We start from the raw sequence: 18802 nt of genomic DNA, 5'->3' as shown, positions 1-18802 counted from the left end.
GGGTTTCCAATTAGATTATCTAGTGCTGCTATAACAGACGGCACTGGGTTCTGGCTATAACAGAAATACCACAAGCGAGTGGCTTTAACAAACAGAAATTTATTTTCTCACAGTTTAGGAAGCTAGAAGTCCGAATTCAGGGCATTGGCTCTAGAGGAAGTCTTTCTTTCTGTTGGGTGGAGGCATCTGTTTCTTGGTTCCTTGGAGATCTCATGTGGTGTGGCATCTGTCTTCCCGCATCTGTGCTTGCTTGCTTGCTTGCTTACTCTGTTTTTTTATATCTCAAAAGAGATTGATTTAAGACACCCCCTACACTAATACTGACAGATTAACATAACAAATAAAACTCATTCCCAAATGGAATTATAGCCACAGTTTAGAGGTTTAAAACACATAATTGGGGGGGGGGGCACAATTCAATCCATAACACCTTATGACAACTCTGTAAGATAGGTATTATTATTTCTGTTTGGGTGGTGAAGAAATAGAGGCTAAGTAGCTTTTCCAAGGTCATCAATAGAGGTGGTATGTAAACCTCTGTTACCTTGACCCAGAATCCAGGGTTTTAACTCCCATGATAGCCCCAGCTTCAGTTCTCATCAGGAGCTACACGGGCAGAGAAATTGGTTGCATACGATTTGGAATCCATTCAACACAAAGATGTATTAATGTGAAAACTGAAGACAAGTAATTGCAGAACATTTGACGAGCAAACTACTCCCAGAAATTAAATGGAGCAATTATGTATAAGCAGTTTTTATTTGCAAGCCTTTTGGATACTTTTTTTTACCCAAAATGTGAATGGCCATACAACTTTTTTCATCATAAACCAATGCCAGTTAATTACAAATATGCAGAGTAAACGGAACAGCATAAAGCATGGCACCTATATTCCCATTATCCCAATGTTACCTAATTAACCTTTGTGTATGGCTCTCCTGACTTTTCTTTCTACATATACCCAGACCAACAACAGAGAAAATAGACCAAGAAGTACATATAGAGTTGGAGCTGTAGAAATATTGTGTGTGTGTGTGTGTGTGTGTGTACGCATGTGTTTACAAAACCAGAACTAAACTATAGTAGGGTTCTGGAAACTGCCCTCTTGCCTGTCCCTCCTACACGTCAAGGTCTGCTTGGCTGACCTAATCAGGCTTTGGAGTTCTGTTAAACCAAGAGACAGGGGATGCTCCAAACTGAGGGTTTAGCCTGAGGGAAGATGCTGGTGGGAAGAGGGTGCAAAGCTGGGAAATGCCTGCAGGAACCACTGGGGTAGGGGCGGGGCTGGTTTGGTCTGGTTGTGGAGGAGGTAGCACCTGAGATCCTCACCAGCACTTGCTGTGTCTGGCGGCCTGTGGGGTTTAGCTGATGAGGAGGTCAAGGCCCTATGCTTCACGCACTCACGTTTCCAGTTCCTGGCAGGCGGCCCTTGGTGGTATGTGTTCTCCTCCTCTCATCCCTGCACCCTACAAACAATGGGCTGGTCCTTAAGTGTCCCAGGGATGTTCAGACCCAGGGTACTGCATTCCTACCCCTGCCCACTGTGGAAACAAAGAGAACAAGCAAGGGCTATTTATTCTGAGCTTGCTAGAGCAAGGGAGTCAGATACTATCATTTGTGTTTGGCAGGGACTCAAAAGCAGGCATGGGAGCCAGAAAGCTTTCTGGAAAAAGGAAGACTCAGGTATACCCTGATTGGAGGCTGCTGGCATCGGGAAACTGGGGAGGCAGGCTAACTAGAAGTGGGGGAATGATATCTGATGTGATTGGTTAGGGAGCATATTTGTCTTTCTCTGGTTGGTCAGGAATTGAAAAGAAAGCTGTCAGTTAATAATCAAGTCCTGGCCATTTGGGGCCCACTGCTACAGGGGTTGTTGCTTGGATTCCTGCGTTGGTTGCTGCAGGTAGTGGTTTGACTTCCTGGGCTAGATGCTACAGACTGTGGGTCAGAGTTCTATTTTTGTATATGGTCTGACCGCTGTCCATTTGTATATTCAGTCTCTCACCACACATTTGTCATTTTCATTGTCTCCTCAAATTGTCCAGTTTGAGGGTGCCGTTTTCTCCCTGATTAATGGAAATATTCTGAATGTAATTTTACTGTTCATATTTCCTTCTCATATTCATTCTACTACATACTTTGGTCTATTGTGTTGTCATGATGTAACTGCTTTTTCAGGTTCTACATTTTTCACTCTAGTAATTTATGTGCATGTTTTAAAAGTGTGCCATGTGTTGAACACCAAAGATACAAGGTAATTATGAGCCCAAGAGGCAGAAAGGGCCACATAAATCAGAGACTACATCAGCCTGAGACCAGAAGAACTAGATGGTGCCCGGCTACAGTCGATGACTGCCCTGACAGGGAACACAACAGAGAACCCCTGGGGGAGCAGGAGAGCAGTGGGATGCAGCCCTCAAATTCTGGTAAAAAGACCAGACTTAATGTTCTGACTGAGACTAGAAGGACCCCAGAGGTCATGGTTCCCAGACCTTCTGTTAGCCCAAGACAGGAACCATTCCCAAAGCCAACTCTTCAGAGAGGGATTGGACTGGACTATGGGATAGAAAATGATGCTGGTGAGGGATGGGCTTCCTAGATCAAGTGGACACCTGAGACTATGTGGGCAGGTCCTGTCTGGAGGAGAGATGGGAGGGCAGAGGGGGTCAGAGGCTGGCCGAATGGACAGGAAAATAGAGAGTGGAGGGAGGAAGTGTGCTGTCTCATTGGGAGGAGAGCAACTAGGAGTGTATATAAATTTTTGTATGAGAGACTGACTTGATTTGTAAACTTTCACTTAAAGCACAATAAAAATTAAAAAACAAGTGTGCCATGTGTCAACAGCATGCATTGTCCCAGGATGCTCTGGAGAGTGCCAAGCTCATGGCCTTGACCTTTGAGGAAGTTCGTGAGTCCTGGCATGTGGGAGCAGCTGGCATGAGTAGAGGCTTTTGGCTGGGACAATTCATAGGAGAACCACAAGATCATGGCCTCTTGTGTTCAGACCAACTTTGGCTGGATAGTTGGGAACTTCAGCATGAAAAGGAAGTGATGTCATCAATCTCTCCATACCAGCCAACACAAAATTTATATTATCAGGGCAGACCTTTCTTCTCAGCTTCAGTCTCTTTGACATTTTTTAGGTATTTTGTTGCATTTGCAGATACCTAAAACTCAACTTTAACCTCATTTGGCTATGATGATGTAAGCCCTGGAGGGTAGCAACGTTGGTTGTTTTTACTCCTCTACAGTCAACACCATAATTAATTGGTAGATAGATGCTCAAAAAACATTTGTTGAATTTTGAAGAAATAAGTATATTGTTCCTTTCAGCTGAAAGTGTCAGAGCATGTTGCTATAACATAATTTACTTAATCAAATTATATTTAGCTTTTTTCATATTTTAGGATATGTTTCAAATAATATTTCCCTTGTTTTATACCTATAGTTTTTAGTGTTATTGAGTAATTTTTTTAAGAAAAATTCTGAGATGTGGGGTTAACATACTAAATGCTATGAGCATTTTTTATGGCAAACCATGTGTATTGCCAACTGTTTCTGAATAGGGATAAAAAAATAGCAATACTAGGCTAAAACATAGTTAAAAAAAATTTTTTTTTTTAATCTTCACTCATATGATCAGTGTACAATCTTCTCGTTTGTTTCCTTTAGTCTTCTTTCCTAGAAGAAGGCTGACTGACAATCTGGGTGTCAGAGTAAATGTCAAACTACTCTGGAAACAAACAGTAGACTAAATACAAAAAAAAATTGCAGTTGAATATTTATTCTTAGATACCTAAAAGGCATAAGATCTTTCCAAGGTGAATTTCAGACAACTTATTCTTTTTTTTGTTTTTATTATTTATTGTGGTTAAAATATACATATCAAAACATTTGCCAGTATAACTTCCACATTTACAATTCAGTGACATTGATTACATTTTTCATGTTGTGCCACCACTACCGCTATCCTTTTCCAAAATATTTCACCACCATTAACATAAACTTATTGTTAGTTACTGTCAAGTAGATTCTGACTCATGGTGACCCCATGTGTGCAGAGTAGAACTGCTCGATAGGGTTTTCAAGGCTGTGACCTTTAGGAAGCAGATCGCCAGGCCTGTCTTCTGAGGTGACTCTGAGTGGGTTTGAACTGCCAGCCTTTTGGTTAGTGGTCAAGCTCCTAACCATTTGCACGACCCAGGGATTCTAATGTCCCCCAAACAAAAACTCCCCACTTCCCTCTCACTCCCACGCTGGTAACTATTAATAATCTTTGGTTTCTATATATTTGCTTATTTCATAATAAGTGAGATCATACAGTGTTTGTCCTTTTGTGACTGACTTATTTCTCTCAGCATAATGTTTCAAGGTTCATCCATGTTGTGGCACGCATCAGAGCTTCATTTCTCTTTACAGCTGCGTAATATTGCATTCTCGATGGCAGCGGGTTTTTTTTTTTTAATATTGCATTGTACGTATAGATCACATTTAAAAAATAATTTATTTTTGTTGTTGTTGAAAATATACACAGCAGAACATACACCAATTCAACAATATCTACATGCACGATTCATTGACATTGATTATGTTCTTCAAGTTGTGCAACCATTCTCACCCTCGTTTTCTGAATTGTTCCTCTTCCGTTAACATAAATTCACTGCCCCCTAAGCTTTCCATCTAACCTTTCAAATTGCTGTTGTCAATTTGATCCCATAAAGATAGTTCTTTAAAAGAGAACAATGCTCAAGGCAGCCATTCTTTACTAATTAAGCTAAACTATTTTTTATTTTTTGCTTTAAAGAAGACTTCAGGGGATTTTTTTTGGTTTAAAGTTTAAAGATCATCTCAGGGCTATAGTTTCAGGTTTTTGTCCAGCCTAAATGGCTCCAGAAAATCTGAATTCCATGAGAATTTGAAATTCTGTTCTACAAGTTTCCCCTTCTGATCAGGATTCTTCTTTAGAATTTCTGATCAAAAGTTCAGTAAGGGAGGCTGGGCACCAATCAGTTCTTCTGGTCTCATGGCAAAGGAGATGGTGGTTCATGGAGGCAATTAGCTATCCATACCATTTCCCCCTCCTATTCCTTGCTTTCATTCTTCCTCTGTTGCTCCAGGCAAATAGAGACCAGTTGTTGTAACTTGGATGGCTGCTTGCAAGCTTTTAAGATCCCAGGCACTATTCAATGAGCTAGGAGGCAAAAGCTGGACAATGAATAAGAAAGACCAAAGAAGAATTGATGCCTTTGGATTGTGGTGTTGGTGAAGAATATTGAATATACGTGGACTGCCAAAAGAACAAACAAATCTGTCTTGGAAGAAGTACAACCAGAATGCTCCTTAGAAGCAAGGATGCTGAGACTGCGTCTTACATACTTTGGACATGTTGTCAGGAGGGATCAGTCCCTGGAGAAGGACATCATGCTTGGCAGAGTACAGGGTCAGCGGAAAAGAAGAAGACCCTCAACGAGGTGGATTGACACAGTGGCTGCAACAATGAGCTCAAGCATAACAACGATTGTGAGGATGGCTCAGGACTGGGGAGTGTTTCGTTCTGTTGTGCATAGGGTCGCTATGAGTCGGAACCAACCGACAGCACCGAACAACAACAACAACAGGAGGTAGAACAGAAGCACTAAAGATGATATTAGGAGGTGGAGCCAAGATGGCGGAATAGACAGACGCTTCCATCAAGCCCTCTTTACAACAGAGACGCAAAAAAACAAGTGAAACGAGTATATTTGTGACAAGCTGGGAGCCCTGAGCATCAAAGGCAAGCTTAGACAACGAACTGAGGGGAAGGGGGAGGAAGAGACCATTCAGAAGTGGAGAGGAGTTACCGGACCTGAATCGCGGGGAGCCCCCAGGCACCATTCCTGGAGTGGCGGAGGCAGCCGGCTGGTCCTAGCATTGGGCCACAGTTTCCTCAGGGAGAAGCAGCCAGCCACACAGCCCACTCACATCTCCGGAACCTGAGGAGAAGGGTGCTCTCGGCAAAAGCTAAGTATTTGCGTATACTTTACCGTGCCCCCCCACCCCCATGCCAGCTTCAGCGGCTGAATCCCTAGGCCTGAGATAGACCCTGGTGAGCACCTAGAGCCATCCTCCCACCCTTGGGGAAGGAAAAAAATTGCAACTGGAGGGAAAAGATAATTTGCTAGCTCCATTAACTGGGGGAGCTCAGGACAGAGGCGGCTCCTGTCCAGGCATAAACCGTCCGTGGACCTTGAGCACCTTTCCCTTCTGCATGAACCTGTGTGGGTCTACTTCGAGAGAATAGACCCTTGTTGGCAAACTCCAACCATTTCAGCTATGCGGTGGAGAGGTGGGTGTTTGACGTCTGACATTGTTTTACCTATTAAACAACGTCCTCACCTACCCACAACAGGGACCTAAGGACTGGTAGCTTCACTCGGGTCACCCAGCCACCCGCGACAGGGATCCAAAGATAACTGGTACCTCCCAGTCCTTACAACAAAAACTTTGGGTGCCCATGGTCCCTGTGCAGGGCCCACCCACCAAAATGCTCTAGGGAACAGAGACGCGTTTTCCTCAGAGACACGTAGGGGTCGGTTCTCAGCTCCCTGCCTTGTTCAGAGCATGACCCCCTGCTGCAATCAGATACAGGTATATACACCAATCACCCCTGCCCCTCTAAGCCTGTAGCACAGAGCCTGTACCACATACTTGATATTAGCTACCTGGAAACCTGAGCTGAATTCATACAAGAAAACTGAATGGACTCCTAGACTGATATACCTGATGACAGCTCTAGCCAGCTGGGGACAGGACACCACAGCTCCAAAGGCAAAAATAATCAAACTAGCTCACTCAAGCAACCCATAGGGGTATAGCAAAACAAAACAAAGCAAGCAGCTACGACCCAGTAAGCAAGCATAAACTAATACAATAACTTATAGATGGCTCGGAGACAACAGTCAATATCAAGTCACATAAAGCAACAGGCCATGATCACCTCAACAGGCTCTCAAAACAAAGAATCCAGGGATCTTTTAGATCTAAGTGCATTCCTGGAATTACCAGATGCAGAATACAAAAGTTTAATATACAGAACCCTTCAAGACATCAGGAAGGAAATGAGGCAATACGCAGAACAAGCCAAGGAACACACAGATAAAGCAACTGAAGAAATCAGAAAGATTATTCAGGAACATGATGAAAAGTTTAATGACCCGGAAAAATCCATAGACAGATAGCAATCAGAAATTCAGAAGATTAACAATAAAATTACAGAATTAGATAACTCAATAGAAAGTCAGAGGAGCAGAATTGAGCAAGTACAAGCTAGAATTTCTGAACTCGAAGATAAATCACTTGGCACTAATATATTTGAAGAAAAATCAGATAAAAGAATTTAAAAAAATGAAGAAATCTTAAGAATCATGTGGGACTCTATCAAGAGAAATAACCTACAAGTGATTGGAGTACCAGAACAGGGAGGGGTAACAGAAAATACAGAGAAAATTGTTGAGGATTTGTTGGCAGAAAACTTCCCTGATATTGTGAAAGATGAGAAGATATCTATCCAAGATGCTCATCGAATTCCACATAAGGTAGATGTTGAAAGAAAGTCACCAAGACATATTATAATCAAGCTTGCCAGAATCAAAGATAAAGAGACAATTATAAGAGCAGCGAGGGATAAAGGAAAAGTCACCTACAAAGGATAGCCAGTAAGAATAAGCTCGGACTACAATACACCAAGAAGATATAACCATATTAAATATTTATGCACCCAATGACAGGGCTGCAACATACATAAAACAAACTATCAGCATTGAAAAGTGAGATAGAGAGCTCCACAATAATAGTAGGAGACTTCAACACACCGCTTTTGGTGAAGGGCAGGACATCCAGAAAGAAGCTCAATAAAGACATGGAAGATCTAAATGCCACAATCAAACAACTTGACCTTGTAGACATATACAGAACACTCCACCCAACAGCAACCAACTATACTTTTTTTTCTAGTGCACATGGAACATTCTCTAGAATAGACCACATATTGGGTCATAAAGCAAGCCTTAGCAGAATCCAAAACATTGAAATATTACAAAGCATCTTCTCTGACCATAAGGCCATAAAAGTGGAAATCAATAACAGGAAAAGCAGGGAAAAGAAATCAAACACTTGGAAACTGAACAATACCCTCCTGAAAAAAGACTGGATTACAGAAGACATTAAGGATGGAATAAAGAAATTCAGAGAATCCAATGAGAATGAAAACACTTCCTATCAGAACCTTTGGGACACAGCAAAAGCAGTGCTCAGAGGCCAGTTTATATCAATAAACTCACACATCCAAAAAGAAGAAAGGGCCAAAATCAAAGAACTATCCCTACAACTTGAACAAATAGAAAGAGAGCAACAAAAGGAACCCTCAGGCACCAGAAGAAAACAAATAATAAAAATTAGAGCTGAACTAAATGAAATAGAAAACAGAAAAACAATTGAAAGAATGAACAAGACCAAAAGCTGGTTCTTTGAAAAACTCAACAAAATTGATAAACCATTGGCCAAACTGACAAAAGAAAAACAGGAGAGGAAGCAAATAACCCGAATAGGAAATGAGATGGGCGATATTACAACAGACCCAACTGAAATTAAAAGAATCATATCAGATTACTATGAAAAAGTATACTCAAACAAATTTGAAAACCTAGCAGAAATGGATGAATTCCTAGAAACACACTACCTACCTAAACTAACACAAACAGAGGTAGAACAACTAAATAGACCCATAACAAAAGAAGAGATTGAAAAAGTAATCAAAAAACTCCCAACAACAACAACAAAAAAAGCCCTGGTCCGGACGGCTTCACTGCACAGTTCTACCAAACTTTCAGAGAAGAGTTAACACCACTACTACTAAAGGTATTTCAGAGCATAGAAAAGGATGGAATACTACCAAACTCATTCTATGAAGCCACCATATCCCTGATACCAAAACCAGGTAAAGACACCACAAGAAAAGAAAACTATAGACCTATATCCCTCATGAATGTAGATGCAAAAATCCTCAACAAAATTCTAGCCAATAGAATTCAACACTACATCGAAAAAATAATTCAGCATGACCAAGGGGGATTCATACCAGGTATGCAGGGATGGTTCAACACTAGAAAAACAATTAATGTAATCCACCACATAAATAAAACAAAAGGCAAGAATCACATGATTTTATCAATTGATGCAGAAAAGGCATTTGACAAAGTTCAACACTCATTCATGATAAAAACTCTCAGCGAAATAGGAATAGAAGGAAAATTTCTCAACATAATAAAGGGCATTTATACAAAGCCAACAGCCAACATCACCCTAAATGGAGAGAGCCTGAAAACATTCCCACTGAGATCAGGAACCAAAGAATGCCCTTTATCACCACTCTTATTCAACATTGTGCTGGAAGTCCTAGCCAGAGCAATTAGACTAGATAAAGAAATAAAGGGCATCCAGATTGGCAAGGAAGAAGTCAGAGTATCTTTATTTGCAGATGACATGATCTTATACACAGAAATCCCTAAGGAATCCTCCAGAAAACTACTGAACCTAATAGAAGAGTTCAGCAGAATATTGGGATATATGATAAACATACAAAAATCAGTTGGATTCCTCTACGCCAACAAAAGAACATCGAAGAGGAAATCACCAAATCAATGCCATTTACAGTAGCCCCTAAGAAGATAAAATACTTAGGAATAAATCTTACCAGAGATGTAAAAGACTTATACAAAGAAAACTACTGTACATTTCTGCAAGAAACCAAAAGAGACACAAGTGGAAGAACATACCTTGCTCGTGGATAGGAAGACTTAACATAAAAATGTCTAATCTACCCAAAGCGATCTATACATTTAATGCAATTCTGATCCAAATCCCAAGGACATTCTTTAATGAGATGGAGAAACAAATGACCAATTTCATATGGAAGGGAAAGAGGCCCCGGATAAATAAGGCATTACTGAAAAAGAAGAACAAAGTGGGAGGCCTTACTTTATCTGATTTTAGAACCTATATTTTTTATTATACTGCCACAGTAGTCAAAACAGCCTGGTACTGGTACAACAACAGGTACATGGACCAATGGAACAGAATAGAGAATCCAGACATAAATCAGTCCACATATGAGCAGTTGATATTTGACAAAGGCCCCAAAACAGTTAAATGGGGGAAAAGACAGTCTTTTTAACAAATGGTGCTGGCATACCTGGATATCCATCTGCAAAAAAATGAAACAAGACCCATACCTCACTCCATGCACAAAAACGAACTCAAAATGGATCAAAGACCTAAATATAAAATCTAAAACGATAAAGATCATGGGAGAAAAAATAGGGACAACGTTAGGAGCCCTAATACATGGTATAAACAGTATACAAAACAGTATAAAGAACGTAGAAGAAAAACTAGATAACTGGGAGCTCCTAAAAATCAAACACTTATGCTCATCCAAAGATTTTACCAAAGGAGTAAAAAGACTACCTACAGACTTGGGAAAAGTTTTTACCTATGACATTTCTGATCAGAGCCTGATCTCTAAATCTACACGATACTGCAAAAACTCAACTGCAAAAAGACAAATAACCCAATTAAAAAATGGGCAAAAGATATGAATAGACACTTCACTAAAGAAGACACTCGGGTAGCTAACAGATATATGAGGAAATGTTCACAATCATTAGCCATTAGAGAAATGCAGATCAAAACTACAACGAGATCTCATCTCACTCCAACAAAGGCTGGCATTAATCTAAAAAACGCAAAATAATAAATGTTGGAGAGGCTGTGGAGAGATTGGAACATTTCTACACTGCTGGTGGGAATGTAAAATGGTACAACCACTTTGGAAATCTGTCTGGCGTTTCCTTAAAAAGTTAGAAATAGAACTACCATACAACCCAGAAATCCCACTCCTCGGAATATATCCTAGAGAAATAAGAGCCTTTACAGGAACAGATATATGCACACCCATGTTTATTGCAGCACTGCTTACAATAGCAAAAAGCTGGAAGCAACCAAGGTGTCCATCAATGGATGAATGGATAAATAAATTATGGTATATTCACACAATGGAATACTATGCATCGGTAAAGAACAGTGATGAATCTGTGAAACATTTCATAACATGGAGGAAACTGGAAGGCATTATGCTGAATGAAATTAGTTGCAAAAGGACAAATATTGTATAAGACCACTATTATAAGATCTTGAGAAATAGTTTAAACTGAGAAGAACACATTCTTTTGTGGTTACGAGAGGGGGGAGGGAGGGAGTGTGGGAGAGGGTTATTTACTGATTAGATAGTAGATAAGAACTACTTTAGGTGAAAGGAAGGACAATACTCAATACAGGGAAGGTCAGCTCAACTGGACTGGACCAAAAGCAAAGAAGTTTCCTGGATAAACTGAATGCTTCGAAGTTCAGCGGAGCAAGGACAGGGGTTTGGGGGCTATGGCTTCAGGGGACATCTAAGTCAATTGGTAAAATAAATTCTATTAAGAAAACATTCTGCATCCCACTTTGAAGTGTGGCGTCCGGGGTCTTAAATGCTAACAAGCGGCCATCTAAGATGCATCAATTGATCTCAACCCACCTGGAGCAAAGGAGAATGAAGAACACCAAGGTCACAAGATAATTATGAGCCCAAGAAACAGAAAGGGCCACATGAACTAGAGACTTACATCATCCTGAGACCAGAAGAACTAGATGGTGTCCGGCTACAACCGATGACTGCTCTGACAGGGAGCACAGCAGAGAACCCCTGAGGGAGCAGGAGAACAGTGGGATGCAGACCCCAGATTCTCATAAAAAGACCAGACTTAATGGTCTGACTGAGACTAGAAGAATCCCGGAGGTCATGGTCCCCAAACCTTCTGTTGGCCCAGGATAGGAACCATTCCCAAAGACAACTAACTCATCAGACCTAGGATGGTCTGGACAATGGGTTGGAGAGAGATGCTGATGAAAAGTGAGCTACTTGTATCAGGTGGACACTTGAGACTGTGTTGGCATCTCCTGTTTGGAGGGGAGATGGGAGGGTAGAGAGGGTTAGAAACTGGCAAAATGGTCACGAAAGGAGAGACTGGAAGGAGGAAGCGGGCTGACTCATTAGGGGGAGAGTAAATGTGAGTACGTAGTAAGGTGTATATAAGTTTATATGTAAGAGACTGACTTGATCTGTAAACTTTCACTTAAAGCTCAATAAAAATTATTTTTAAAAAAAGCTAGAAATAGAACTACCATATGATCCAGCAATCCCACTCCTTGGAATATATCCTAGAGAAATAAGAGCCTTTACACGAACACGTATATGCACACCAATGTTTATTGCAGCACTGTTTACAATAGCAAAAACATGGAAACAACCAAGGTGCCCATCAATGGATGAATGGATAAATAAGTTATGGTATATTCACATGATGGAATACTACGCATCGATAAAGAACAGTGAGGAATTTGTGAAACATTTTATAACATGGAGGAACCTGGAAGGCATTATGCTGAGTAAAATTAGTTGCAAAAGAACAAATATTGTATAAGACCACTATTATAAGAACTTGAGAAATAGTTTAAACTGAGAAGAACACATTCTTTTGTGGTTACGAGAGGGGGGAGGGAGGGAGGGTGGGAAAGGGGTATTCAGTAATTAGATAGTAGATAAGAACTACTTTAGGTGAAGGTGAAGACAGCACACAATGCAGGGGTGGTCAGCATAATTGGACTAAACCAAAAGCAAAGAAGTTTCCTGGATAAACTGAATGCTTCGAAGGCCAGCGTAGCAGGGGCAGGGGTCTGGGGACCACGGTTTCAGGGGACATCTAAGTCAACTGGCATAATAAAATCTATTAAGAAAACATTCTGCATCCCACTTTGAAGAGTGGCGTCTGGGGTTAAAGGCTAGCAAGCAGCCATGTAAGATGCATCAATTGATCTCAACCCACCTGGATCAAAGGAGAATGAAGAACACCAAGGACACAAGGTGATTACGAGCCCAAGAGATAGAAAGGGCCACATGAACCAGCAACTATATCATCCTGAGACCAGAAGAACTAGATGGTGCACAGCTACAACTGATGACTGCCCTGACAGGGAACACAACAGAGAACCCTTGAGGGAGCAGGAGAGCAGTGGGATGCAGACCCCAAATTCTCATAAGACCAGACTTAATGGTCTGACTGAGACTAGAAGGACCCCGGTGGTCACGGCCCCCAGACCTTCTGTTGGCCCAGAACAGGAACCATTCCCAAAGCCAACTCTTCAGACATGGATTGGACTGGACAATGGGTTGGAGAGGGCTGCTGGTGAGGAGTGAGCTTCTTGGATCAGGTGGACACTTGAGACTATGTTGGCATCTCCTGCCTGGAGGGGAGATGAGAGGGTGGAGGGGGTTAGAAGCTGGCAAAAAGGACATGAAAAGAGAGAGTGGAGGGAGAGCGCAGACTGTCTCATTCGGGGAAGAGTAACTGGGAGTGTGTAGCAAGGTGTATATGGGTTTTTGTGTGAGAGACTGACTTGATTTGTAAACTTTCACTTAAAGCACATTAAAAATTATTTAAAAAAAAAAGATGATATTAGGCCAGTTAACGGGGATGTCCCATGAAACCATGACCCTAAGTCTCTAAATCAAAGAACCAAATCCCATGAGGCGTTTGGTTTTACATAAGCAGCCTCAGCAGCTCTTTTTTTTTTTTTTTTGGTAACTATAAAAAAAATTTTTTTTTATATCTATCATACAACATTTGCCATTTCAACTTTTTATGGGTGTGCAGCTTATTGACAGCAATAACATTAATCGCTGTGCAACCCTACCTTTAATCAATGTGATTTTTCCACCACCGGAAACTGAAACTCAGTGCTTCATAAGCAATAACTCCCCTTTTCTCCTCCCCCTGGCCCTTGGTAACCACTAAGAAACTTTGGTCTCTATACATTTGCCTGTTATTGTCTTTTTATGTAAATGAGGTCATGCAATATTTGTCTTTTTGCCATTGATTTATTTAAACTACTACATGGCTCAACTGTGAATAGTTCACATAGTCAAAATAATAAATACTGACTATTGATCTAAACAAATTACATATTTTAAGAGGATAGAATCTTGGGAAGTTGGGGGTAAATGCTGGGAATGGGGAGAACTGTGTGAAAGAGCTAAATTGGTAACTCTCATGGTGGAAAGTCAAAAGGTAATGCCTGGAAAAGTAAGAAATAGCAATATATACATGTAATTTAGAGATGTGGAGGTAATAACAAAAGAATACTTAAAAGAATTCAAAGTAGTTGCCCCTTTGAAGAGCTGGAAAAGGAGAGGAGGAGTAAAAGAAATGCTTTTTTTTTTTCCCAATAAGGGAAAAGCCCTGTAGAAATGTGATAATTTTCACTAAAAAAAAAAAGCAGGTATAATTTTGATAAAATATAAAATTAATTTCTTCTTGAGGACAACGCAAATTACGTAAATGATTTTTTTTTTGCTAAGTCTTCTAGGTAGATTAGAGACAAGTTTTTAGTTCAAACTTGTCCTGGTGTTAATATTCTGTTCCTCTATTTTTCCTGACCCTAAACTTTACCTATTTATTTTGGCCATTTGGTATATGGAACTTTAGAAGCATCCTGAAATTCAATGAAAAGCAAAGAAGGCAGCAATAAATGAATTAACAAATGATAAATCACCAGGAACTTGTTCATTTCTGTCTATGTGGGTGACATCAGCCACGTGTTGTTCCCTCTTAACAGGAGGATCACGATCTGTCTCAGGGGCAGCAAGTTTATAATCTGCCACTTCCTGTGACCCACTTGCTCCCAGTCTGAGGCTCTGGTGACAGGCCAGGATATCTGCTGCCACTATGAATTCCTGTCCCTAAGGCTGTCTTCACCTCCCATGAGCCACTATATTCCTCTGGAACCAGGAACCTCTGGGGAGAGTTCCCGTTAGCTGACATGTTCACACCAGACTTTAGTCCTTGGTCTGTCTTGCTGACAACGCCACCCTTCCTGGGAGCCCCAAGCCTGGGGGTATGTGAACTGGACCAGAGTTGCTGGAATCAAAGGAAAATCCCAGTCTTAACTAAGGGATCTGGTCCAGGGACTCTGCAGAGTCCAAGAAACTCAGAAAAGACAGTAACTACATGGTCAATCATTCCGTATTCACACACAAAAATTAAACATGTACTGGTATGAAATGGTATTAAGGAATTATTGTTAATTTTAATAGATGTGATAATGATGTTAAAACAAATTTAAAAAATGATGTTAAAACAAATAGTATTCATTTATTAGAGATACATACTGAAATATTTGCAGGTGAAATACTATGTCTGGGATTTACCTTAAAAATACTTTAGCAAGGGCAAAGTGAACTGATGTCTGCAACTTACTTTGAAATGCATCAGGATAAGATTAATTGGTGGATAGACAGATGAATAGATGAAGATATAAGCACATATAGCAAAATGTTAATTATAGAATGTAGGTGATAGGTATATGAGTATTCACTATACAAGTCTTTCAACTTTTCTGTATGTTTGAAAATTTTCATAACAAAATATTAAGGGAAGGGGGAAATCCCCAGCAAAAGCAAAATTTCAGATTCCAAGCCACAGCCGAGACAGGTTGGTGGCTTTCCACGGTGTGAGTTTTCTGAGAACGGCTTGTTGCAGAGCCAGTCTGCAGCCAACATGTCCAGCAGAAACTGCCCAGAAACTTGTCACAATTACAGGATCTGATCAAGCGGGACCCACTGGCCAACATGGAGGAGTTTCTACAGCAGTATAATCACTACAAATCTGATGTGGAGATTTTCAAATTACAACCAAGTAAACCCAGCAAAGAAGCTGATGTTTCACAAGCACAGATTGGTCACTGTTACCCAGAGCATCTAAGTAACTTTCTCAAGAGCTGAAAGATTTCTCTCCTCTAATCACACTGTCTTGCATCCAGATCTTCGAACAAGATTTTGTAAAGCTTTGATCTTGCTAAGAAATAACTCATCGGTCCATCAAGATTGCTAGAGCTCTTCTTTGAACTTCAGTATTGTCTCGATAAGCTTCTGCAGGAGACTTTATACACTCATATTGTGACTGATATCAAGAATATAAACTTAAAACATAAGAACAAAAAGGGAGTATAGTATCGTAGAACTTTATACACCATGTTAAGAGTCAGTAATGCGACTGCAGCAAAAATATCTTTGGATGTGATGACTGAACTTTGCAGAAGAAACATCTGAGATGATTTCAAAACTGTCAGTGTTATCACAGCTGCATGTTTCTCTGTAGGGGCAGTGTCTTACCTCCTTTAACTTCACAAGGGTGAAGGAGAACAAAGATCGACAGTGCAAGGCTGACTCCCATGAGGCGGAGGTCAAACATGCCTTCTGTCTCCTCCATCTTTACCAATTCTGACACTAACTGTCCCTCCCATGGCACTCTCTATTTCTCTGCTGGGTTTGATAATTCATTGCAGTGGCAACACAGAACTCACAGACCATACTTAGGATTATGGGGTTTATTAGGGAAGTAACAGGTTACAATTTAGGCTCAGGAATGCTCAGGATACAGTTCTTCCATCAGGACAGCCTCTTCCCAGCCATGCTCATAAGCACACCTCTGCCTGGCCCTAGGCCTCTGCCCAAAGGCACTCAGCTTTCTCTCTCTGTGGGCCAAGAAGCCCACCATGCCGTCTCTCTGCTGCCAGGTCTCTGCTGCTGCTTCTTGAGCTCGCTGTCTCTCTCTGTCTCCTGGTTTTAGGAGCTTCTCAGCACAGGAATCCGGGGTCCAAAGGACGTGCTGGCTCCTGGCTGTTCTTGCTTGGTGATAGTGAGATTCTCTCTCCCGCCTCTGGGATGGCTCACCTCAAGCCCAGCAGGATGGCTAAACTGTCCAGTCCCTTTGGTGGCCCACAATTACCACATCTGCACAGTTCCGCCGAATCACTTGAGTGGAAGTTACAGGACCATGGCTAGAAAGACCACACAAAAGTGATCCATTATACCACAGTCATCATGATATTAGTTGCTGCTATGACATTCTTCCTAGGGAAAGATGAGGAGAAACAGGACAGTAACTCAAAATCTGAGGACGAAGGACTTGCTAGTGCAGTATGCCACAGGAAAGAAAAGCTTCAAACACAAGAAAAAGTTGGAAAAGGCTATGAATGTCCTGAGGAAACAAAAGAAGAAAAACAAAAAAACAAGAGTGTTTAATTTTTCAGCTATTCACTTGATTCATGATCCCCAAGATTTTGCAGAAAAATTACTAAGGCAGCTATAGAGCTCTAAGGAAAGGCTTGAAGGGAAGATGTAGCTCATGAACCTTGTCTCCAGATTGGTGGGAATTCATGAGCTTTTTCTCTTTGACTTCTATCTTCTTGTGCCAAGATTCCTGCAGTCCCACCAAACAGAAGTAACAAAGATCCCTGTTTTCTGGATAAGCATCTTATCACCTGGTAGCTCCGGAATTTATTCAGCCATTGCTCATGACTGTGGCCAACAATTTTGTTACCAATAAGAACCCTGACAAAGTCATGACAGTAGGAATCAATGCCATAAAAGAGATAACAGCTCTATATCCTCTAGCCATGACTGAATAACTTCTCCAAGACCTAGCCCAGTAGAAAACATGCAAAGATAAGAATGTGATGATGTTCACTAGAGTTCTGATTCAGCTCTTCCAAACACTGACTCCTCAGATGTTACAAGGTAAGCCTATAGAGGCCTCAATAGAAGCAAGAGTGCAAGAATATGGAGTATTAGATGGTAAAGGTTACATTCCAGGAGCAGAAATTCTGGATGTGGAAAAAGAGGAAGAGAATGATGAAAATGGGTGGCAAAGTACCAGTCTCAGTGAGGAGGATGCCAATAGTGAATGAGTTGACCTGCACCATTCTGATAAAGAACAGCAAGAAATCTCCAAGAAGCTGAACAGCATGCCTGCGGAGGAGCAGAAAGCCAAAGCTGCAGCCATCAGTACTAGCCCAGTTTTGACCCAGGAAATCTTCCAAAAAATCCACATGGGCCAACTAAAAAAAGAACTCAGTGCTGCTCCTGGGGAAAGCAGAGAAAAAAGGAAATATGGTGAAATAGAGAGCAAGAAGGAGCCCAGGGATGAGTTACTTTCACTTTGGCACCTTGAAAGCATTCATAAAAAGCCGAAGTCTAACAAGGACATAAGTCTAGCAGCTGCAAATGCTGGAAAGGCAGATCAAAAAGAATTTGTGAGGAAGAAAAACAGAATGAATCCATTTTCCAGTCCCACAAATAAACAGAAAAAAAACCAAAAGAACTTAATGATGATACGGCATAGCCAGAATACCCCATAAAAAAGTGTTCCTTCAGAGAAAATTGGAGCCCTGGTGGTACAGTGGTTAAGAGTTCAGCTGCTAACCAAAAGGTGAGCAGTTCGAATCCACCGGCAGCTCCTTGGGAGCCCTATGGGGCAGTTCTACTCTGTCCTACAGGGTCGCTATGAGCTGGAATCGACTGGACAGCAAATGGGTTTTGCTTTTCAGAGAAAAGCAGCTGGTGCTATGAGACGCACTTTTTAAAAAGACACAAAAAATGAACTAACTTCCAAGCAAGGTTTCCACTCCAAGATTTGTCATTAGCAAATCTTAAAATGTCCAGAAACACTGATTTTTGAAAACCACAGTAAAACAACAACAAAAACCAAATTCCATGGAATATATGAAACAAGAATGGCAAATTGATATTTGTTCGAGCTGGGTAGCAGTCCAGCTTTCCCGTGCATATGAGGCAATTAAAAACACCATGGCTTGGGTCAGGCGCACC

The 18802-nt window shown here is 41.1% G+C and overlaps 1 pseudogene; it reads left to right on the top strand.

Annotated features, from left to right (window-relative positions):
- The first annotated feature begins 2832 nt into the window (after positions 1-2832).
- LOC100658046 (protein SDA1 homolog) lies at positions 2833-17474 on the top strand (annotated as a pseudogene).
- The last annotated feature ends 1328 nt before the right edge of the window (positions 17475-18802 follow it).

Source organism: Loxodonta africana, chromosome X (assembly GCF_030014295.1).
Source record: "Loxodonta africana isolate mLoxAfr1 chromosome X, mLoxAfr1.hap2, whole genome shotgun sequence".
Lineage (NCBI taxonomy): Eukaryota > Metazoa > Chordata > Mammalia > Proboscidea > Elephantidae > Loxodonta > Loxodonta africana.
The sequence above is the reverse complement of the archived record's forward strand: the minus strand, read 5'-3'. Positions and strand labels throughout refer to the sequence as shown.